Source organism: Miscanthus floridulus, chromosome 16 (assembly GCF_019320115.1).
Source record: "Miscanthus floridulus cultivar M001 chromosome 16, ASM1932011v1, whole genome shotgun sequence".
Taxonomy (NCBI): domain Eukaryota; kingdom Viridiplantae; phylum Streptophyta; class Magnoliopsida; order Poales; family Poaceae; genus Miscanthus; species Miscanthus floridulus.
Window position 1 is genome coordinate 32973082 of NC_089595.1, and position 7648 is coordinate 32980729.

Here is a 7648-nt window from a genome sequence, read left to right on the forward strand (position 1 = left end):
GTGGGTGCTCCAACGAGGACTAGTGGGGAGTGGCGACTCTCCGATACCCCGGCAAAACATCGCCGCGTTCCTCCTTCTCTATTTACTTTGAGCATTTATTTTGAGCAATTCAATTCTTATCTTTACATTCATAGAATTCCCATGCTAGAGTAGGATTGGAACTTAGGTTACAAGTCTTTTGCACGGTAGAATAATTAGAAACACTTTCTAGGCACAAGGGGTTATTTGGGCTAACCATAGGATTTATTTATTGCAAAGAAATTTAGAATTAGCGCAATTCACCCCCCCTCTTGGGCATCTTGATCCTTTCAATTGGTACCAGAGCCTCGTGCTCACATATTTAGGCTTAACCGCCTAGAGCAAGATGTCTCACAGGGATGGACCTCCTCCTATCTTTGAGGGAGATAATTTTCCTTATTGAAAAATTCGCATGAAGGCATATCGAGAAGCTCTAGATGTTGGTATTCTTAGAGCTGCCTCACAAGGCTTCCCAAAACCTCGGGATGCTACTCACCTACAAGGAGATGAGGTGAATTACGAGAAGTAGAATGCAAAGGCTCAAAACACCATCTTTAGAGGCCTTTGCAAAGATGTGTTCAATCGGGCGAGGAACCACAAAGACGCCCATGCACTATGGTTGGACGTTTGTGCACTCCATGAGGGAACCAAGAGTGAGCATGATGAATGCTATCATCTTGTCATGAAAAAGCTCAACTCTTTTGAAATGCTTCCTAAAGAATGTGCTAATGAGATGTATTCACGTTTGAATGTTCTTGTAGAGGAAGTCAATGGGCTTGGACTCACTCAAATGCAGCCATCCGATGTTGTAAGAAAAATCTTGAGTGTCCTCCCCATTGACAAATATGGGCATATTGTGACCGTGCTACATCAAGGTGATCTTTCCACCACTACACCGACACAAATCTTGGGAAAGATCAATGCTCATGAGATGTACATGCACATCATGCCACAAGATGGCTCATCCTCTACCAAGAAGAAAGATAAGGACTTAGCATTCAAAGCTAGCCAAGAGAAGGGTAAAGCAAGACTTGAGTATGAAAGCTCAAGTGATGATGAAAGTCTTGCTCTCAATGTGAAGAAGACCGCCAAGATGCTAAAGAAGCTCAACAAGAGTGGCATCAAGTTTGATGGCAAGAAGAAGAAGTTCTTCACTTGCTCTAGAAGGAAGCCAATCTCTAAGATGGATTGCTTCAATTGTGGAGAACTTGGTCATCTAGCACACCAATGGACTAAGCCCAAGAAAGACAAGTTCAAGAACAAATACAAGGGCAAGAAAGACGACTCAAGTAATGAAGAAGAAGAAGAACAAGCCATACAAGAAGAGAGATGGCAAGAAGAGAGACTTCCACAAGAAGAAGAAGAGTGGAAAGGCATACATTGTCGGTGATTGGCTCATGGACATTGATTCATCTAGTGCCTCATCCAATGGTTATAGTGACAACAAGAAGGTGGCTGCAATTGTTATCAACTCTTCATCATCTTCATCGCCACCACCGCCATCATCCTCTACACACCTATGCCTTATGGCCAAGGGTGACCGCAAGGTATCGAACAATGATGATAGTAGTGATGATGAGCATGCTAGTGATGATGATAGCGATAGTGATGATGATGAATATGAATCACCTTCTTATGATGATCTTGCTAGATTGCTAAAACAATACACTAAGATCATTATAAAAACTAGAGCTAAAAATGAAAAGCTAGAGGCTAAAAATGATGCACTTTTAGCAAAATATGATATAGCCAAAAAGGCTAGTGTTGAGCTTAGAGAAGCAAATGATGCTATATCATCCAAACTCAAGGAGCTCAAATCTTCTAAGAAAGAGCTTAAAGAAAAACATGATAAACTTGAGAGGACACATAATGAGCTCATCACTAGCCACAACAAGCTAAGAGAAGAATATACTACTCTTAAGGTTAATCATGATAATCTTGTTATTGCTCAAGAATTCTTATCCAATGAGCCACATGATGCTACTAATGATGTTGTTAAGATTGATATAGCTACATCATGTGATGACTTGATTATTGAGAGCATTGAGAAAGTTCTAGTAGCAAGGGCAAGCAAGTGGTTGAAGCCGATGATTATGATGAGTTTGTCAAGCTCAAGAATGACAATGCAAAGCTCAAGAAAGATCTTGAAGAGGTCAAAAGCCACAACACCATTGTGCTAGAAACTCTTGATTATGATGGTGAGTTGATGCTTGAAAATGAGAAGCTCAAAGAAAAAAACAAGAAGCTCAAGGAAGAGAAGAACAATGATGCTCTCAAGGAAGAAAACAAGAAGCTCAAGTTGGAGAAAAAGCATCTTAAGATTGGATTGAGCAAGTTCACTAGAGGCAAGCATCTTCAAAGTGAGCTACTAATAAACACCGTCATGAAGATGGATAGAAGTGGCATTGGGTACTTGGTAAATCAAGAGAAGAAGGCTCAAGCTCAACTACAACATAAGTCCAAGCCAAAGCCAAAGAGATATTTTGAGTGTGGACAAGAAAGCCACTTTGCTCATGAGTGCCAAACTCCACCACCACAACCCTTGCCCAAGCATGGTAGACCTTTTGCCTTCAATGCTCACTACATGCTTAGAAAGGATTCTAGTGGAAAGATGAAAGTGATGTTCTTAGGTCCTCCCAACAAGAATAGGCCTAAGAAAATTTGGGTTGCAAAGTCACTTGTTGAGAAGGTGAAGGGCCCTCAACAAGTTTGGGTTCCTAAAGCTTTATCTCTTGTGTGTAGGTGAACTACAAGACCAGTAGAAGTCATTGGGTTATTGATAGTAGTTGCACACAACATATGACCGGTGATCCTCGTATGTTCACCTCACTAGATGAAGAAGTAGATGGACAAGAAAGAATCACATTTGGAGATAACTCAAAGGGCAAGGTCAAAGGATTAGGCAAAGTGGCTATATCAAATGATCATTCCATCTCCAATATGCTATATGTTGCTTCATTGAGTTTCAACTTGCTATCCGTTGGACAATTGTGTGATCTTGGTTTCCAATGCTTGTTTACCGAGAAAGAGGTTGTTGTATCCAAGAAGGATGATGATCATGTGATATTCAAAGGATTTAGATACAACAACCTATATCTAGTGGACTTCACCTCCGAAGATGCAAACTTGAAGACATGCCTATTCACCAAACAACACTTGGGTGGCTATGGCATAGAAGACTTGCTCATGTTGGGATGAGCTCACTCAAGAAGCTAATGAAGAATGATTTGGTGAGAGGGTTGAAGGATGTGAAGTTTGAGAAGGACAAGCTTTGTAGTGCATGTCTAGCCAGCAAGCAAGTTGCAAATACCCATCCAACAAAAGCTTTCATGTCAACCACAAGAGTGCTAGAACTCCTTCATATGGATTTATTTGGACCAACAACATACAAAAGTTTGGGAGGAAATCTTTATTGTCTTGTGATTGTTGATGACTATTCAAGGTATACATGGGTATTCTTCCTTCATGACAAATCCAAAGTTGCATCTTGCTTCAAGAAGTTTGCCAAGAGAGCACAAAATGAATTTGAAGTGAAGCTTAAGAAGATAAAAAGTGACAATGGGAAGGAATTTGACAACACAAACATAGAAGCCTATTGTGATGAAGTTGGGATCAAACATGAGGTCTCCACAACATATACTCCTCAATAAAATGGTGTAGTTGAGAGGAAGAACCGGATATTGATCACTCTTGCAAGAACAATGCTTGATGAGTACAACACCCCCGAAGCTCTATGTGCAGAAGCAATCAACACCGCATGCTATGCATTAAACCGCCTTTTCCTTCAAAAGTTCCTTGGCAAGACACCTTATGAGTTGCTCAATGGGAAGAAGCCGGACGTCTCCTTCTTTAGGGTGTTTGGTTGCAAATGCTACATCTACAAGAAGCGGCAACACCTAGGAAAGTTTCAAAGATGTTGTGATATTGGTTTTCTTGTTGGTTACTCATCAAAGTCCAAAGCATATAGAGTTTTTAATCATGCCACTAGCCTAGTTGAAGAAACATATGATGTGAGATTTGATGAATCTAATGGCTCCTAAGGAGCACATAAGAATCTTGATGATGTAGGTGATGAACCATTGAGGGAGGCTATGAAGAACATTTTGGTTGGAGACATCAAGCCTAAAGATGATGAAGATGATGTACAAGTGATTGATCTACCTTCTTCATCAAGTGTGCCACAAGATGGTGATAAGGATGGGAGAGTAGAAAATGAAGACACTCATGTCTCCCATGATCAAATGGTGGTACAAGCACAAGATGTTGATGCTCCACAACCTCCTCCTCAAGTGGTCAATAGAAGAAATACACCTCTACTACAAGATCATCCATAAGATCTCATCATAGGGAGTCCATCAAAGGCTATAATGACTCGATCATAAAAACTTGCTTCATTTATTGCTCATCACTCTTTCGTCTCTTGCTTTGAGCCTACTAAGGTAGAAGAAGCTCTTCAACATTTGGATTGGATAAATGCAATGCATGAAGAGTTGAACAACTTCACCCGCAATGAAGTTTGGACTCTTGAAGAGCAGCCAAAAGGTGCAAGAGTCATTGGAACAAAGTGGGTTCCAAAACAAGCAAGATGATCAAGGCGTTGTTGTGAGGAACAAGGCAAGACTAGTGGCAAAGGGGTTCTCTCAAGTTGAAGGTTTGGATTTTGGAGAGACCTTTGCGCCGGTTGCAAGATTAGAAGCCATCCGTATTCTCCTTGCATATGCATCACATCATGAAATGAAACTTTATGAAATGGATGTGAAAAGTGCATTTTTAAATAGCTTTATTAAACCTCCCAGGTTTGAAGACCCTAGATATCCTAATCATGTTTATAGGTTGTCCAAGGCATTATATGGGCTTAAGCAAGCCCCAAGAGCTTGGTATAAGCGCCTTCGGGACTTCCTCATTGAGAAGGGCTTCACAATTGGGAAGGTCGGCACCACACTATTCACCAAGAAGCTTGATGGACATATCTTCATTTGTCAAGTATTTGTTGATGATATCATCTTTGGATCATCAAATGAAGATTCATGCAAAGAGTTTGGTGAATTGATGTCGAAGGAGTTTGAGATGTCAATGATTGGAGAGCTTACATTCTTTCTTGGTTTTCAAGTCAAGCAAATGAGAGAAGGGATTTTCATCTCTCAAGAGAAATATACTAATGATCTTCTCAAAAGATTCAAGATGGATGAATGTAAGCCAATCAAGACACCAATGCCAACTAATGGACATCTCGACCTAGATGAGGGAGGTAACCCGGTTGATCAAACTCTCTACCGCTCTATGATTGGTAGCTTGTTATACTTCACTACATCTAGACCCGACATCATGTTTAGTGTGTGTATGTGTGCTAGATTTCAAGCTAATCCTAAGGAAACTCATTTAATTGCCGTAAAAAGAATCCTTAGGTATCTTAAGCACACACCAAGCATTGGCCTTTGGTATCCCAAAGGAGCTATATTTGAATTTGTTGGCTATTCCGATTCGGATTATGCCAGTTGCAAAGTTGATAGAAAGAGCACATCCGGAGGGTGCCATTTGCTTGGTAGATCACTTGTGTCTTGGTCCTCCAAGAAACAAAATAGTGTGGCTTTGTCCACCGCCGAAGCGGAATACATTGCCGTGGGTGCTTGTTCGGCACAAATACTTTACATGAAACAAACTTTGCTAGACTATGGAGTAGTTCTAGAAAAGGTACCTCTTTTATGAGACAATGAAAGTGCGGTAAAACTTGCAAATAATCTGGTTCAACACTCTTGCACAAAGCACATAGATATCCGCCATCACTTTCTTAGAGATCATGTTGCTAAAAATGATATATCACTAGAAGGTATAAGGACCGAGGATCAATTGGCGGATATCTTCACTAAACCGCTAGATGAGGCAACATTTTGTAGATTGCGGAATGAGCTCAATGTGCTTGATTTTAGTAACTTCACTAAAAAATGAGCTTGTGTTGTCCCTTACATTGCATTGTAATATACAACATGTTTAATGTTTTGTAATGCATATAGGACTTATCTAACATGGTTAAGATAACCGCCGAAAAGCGTGTGAAGAAGCTTAACCTTGGATCAAACTTGACAAGAAACTAGATTTACTTGCAAGTATTGCATTGCATATGCATGAATGTTATTTTATCGTTTGTCTTCAAATTGCCCTCTTATTGCCTATTTTCTTAAAAAGAATTATAGCCTAAGGCAAAATATCTTGAAAAACTTGTGGGTTTGAGAGATGTCACTCACATCAGTCCCAATTGGTGTTTATTTGGATCTAATTCAAGTTGGGAATTGATTGGGAACAGGCAGCACGAAGGACTTTGAAGATTTGCTGAAGAAAGAGTGACCGGACGTTACACCGGACTCTAGAGTCCAGCGTCCGGCCAGTTCACTTGAGGTGAACTTGCTGTGAAGGAGTGATCGGATTCTAGCTTTTAGCGTCTGGTCAGAAGGCTTTCAACGTCCGGTCGTGTGGAGAAGACGAAGGCTGTATTGACCGGACTCTGGCTGCGTCCGGTCGGTGTCCACCGGACATGTCCGGTCGTGATTCCAGAGAAATTGGACCTCTCTGGAATCGACCGGACGCTGGGTGGTTGCGTTTGGTCGCTACCACCAGAGCGTCCGGTCAATGGGGAACGTGCGTTTTCAGGACTCTCTCATTGTTTCCTTTTTCTTCCCATGGGGAATCCTCTTATAACCGTAAGTGACCACGTGTTTCTGATCTATTCTGCCGTGCTTGCCAACCCTAGCGCCACTATGCTCGCCTTCACCGCCGCGCCCCTGTTCCCGAGCCGCCGTGCCCTGCTTGCGCTAAGCCAGCGCCGCCGCACTGAATCCCTGCGCTCCTGAGCCGCCTGCCTACGCCGCCGTTCCCGCGCGCCACCATAGCCCCACGCGCCGCCGCAAGCCCCGCGCGCTGCCGTAAGCCCCGCGCCTGTGCCGCACTGAGCCGAGCCCCCGCACCACCACAGCCCTCCCACGCTCACCCTGTGCCAGTACCGCCGCCGTGCTGCACAACCTCTGCCCTAGCTCAAGCCAGCGCCTCTCCTGCCACTGTGTTCCACGCATTAGTGCCTCAACTGCTAACCCTAGTCATTGATTCACCGCCATTGCATCTCTAGTGCTGACGACCAGCGTCTCAAGTTAGTAGCTAGAACCCTAGCTTCATTGCCGACCTAGTGGTTCCCCGATCCTTTCCTCGTCTCGTTGTTTTGCCGGTTCGTCAGGTAGCATGCCCCTGTTTCCAATTGTGTACCTAATTGCTTGCTTCCTAGGGTTTTGTATCTCTAGATGAATAATTGAAATTATTTGTATATCCTATCTATTCTATCATGCAGCGAGTCGGTGCCATTGAGATGTCAGTGGCAGTTGTCAGTTAACTCAGGGCCAAGCTCATGAGTACGAAATGAGGCCAAGCCTCGAAAGTGACAGTTGATCTTTGTCAGCGGCTGTTGATTCTTCTCAGATCCTTGAGATGGCTCGTATGAAGAATGTCAGAGGTGGTTCCGATGACGAGGATCCAAGGCCCCCGCCTTGCTAGCCTGCTGAACCAAAAGGCAAGGCAACAAAGAAGTTGGTAGTAAGGAAGCACAAGTATCCAGATGCAGAGACAGCAAGAGCCGCTGCAGTTGTAG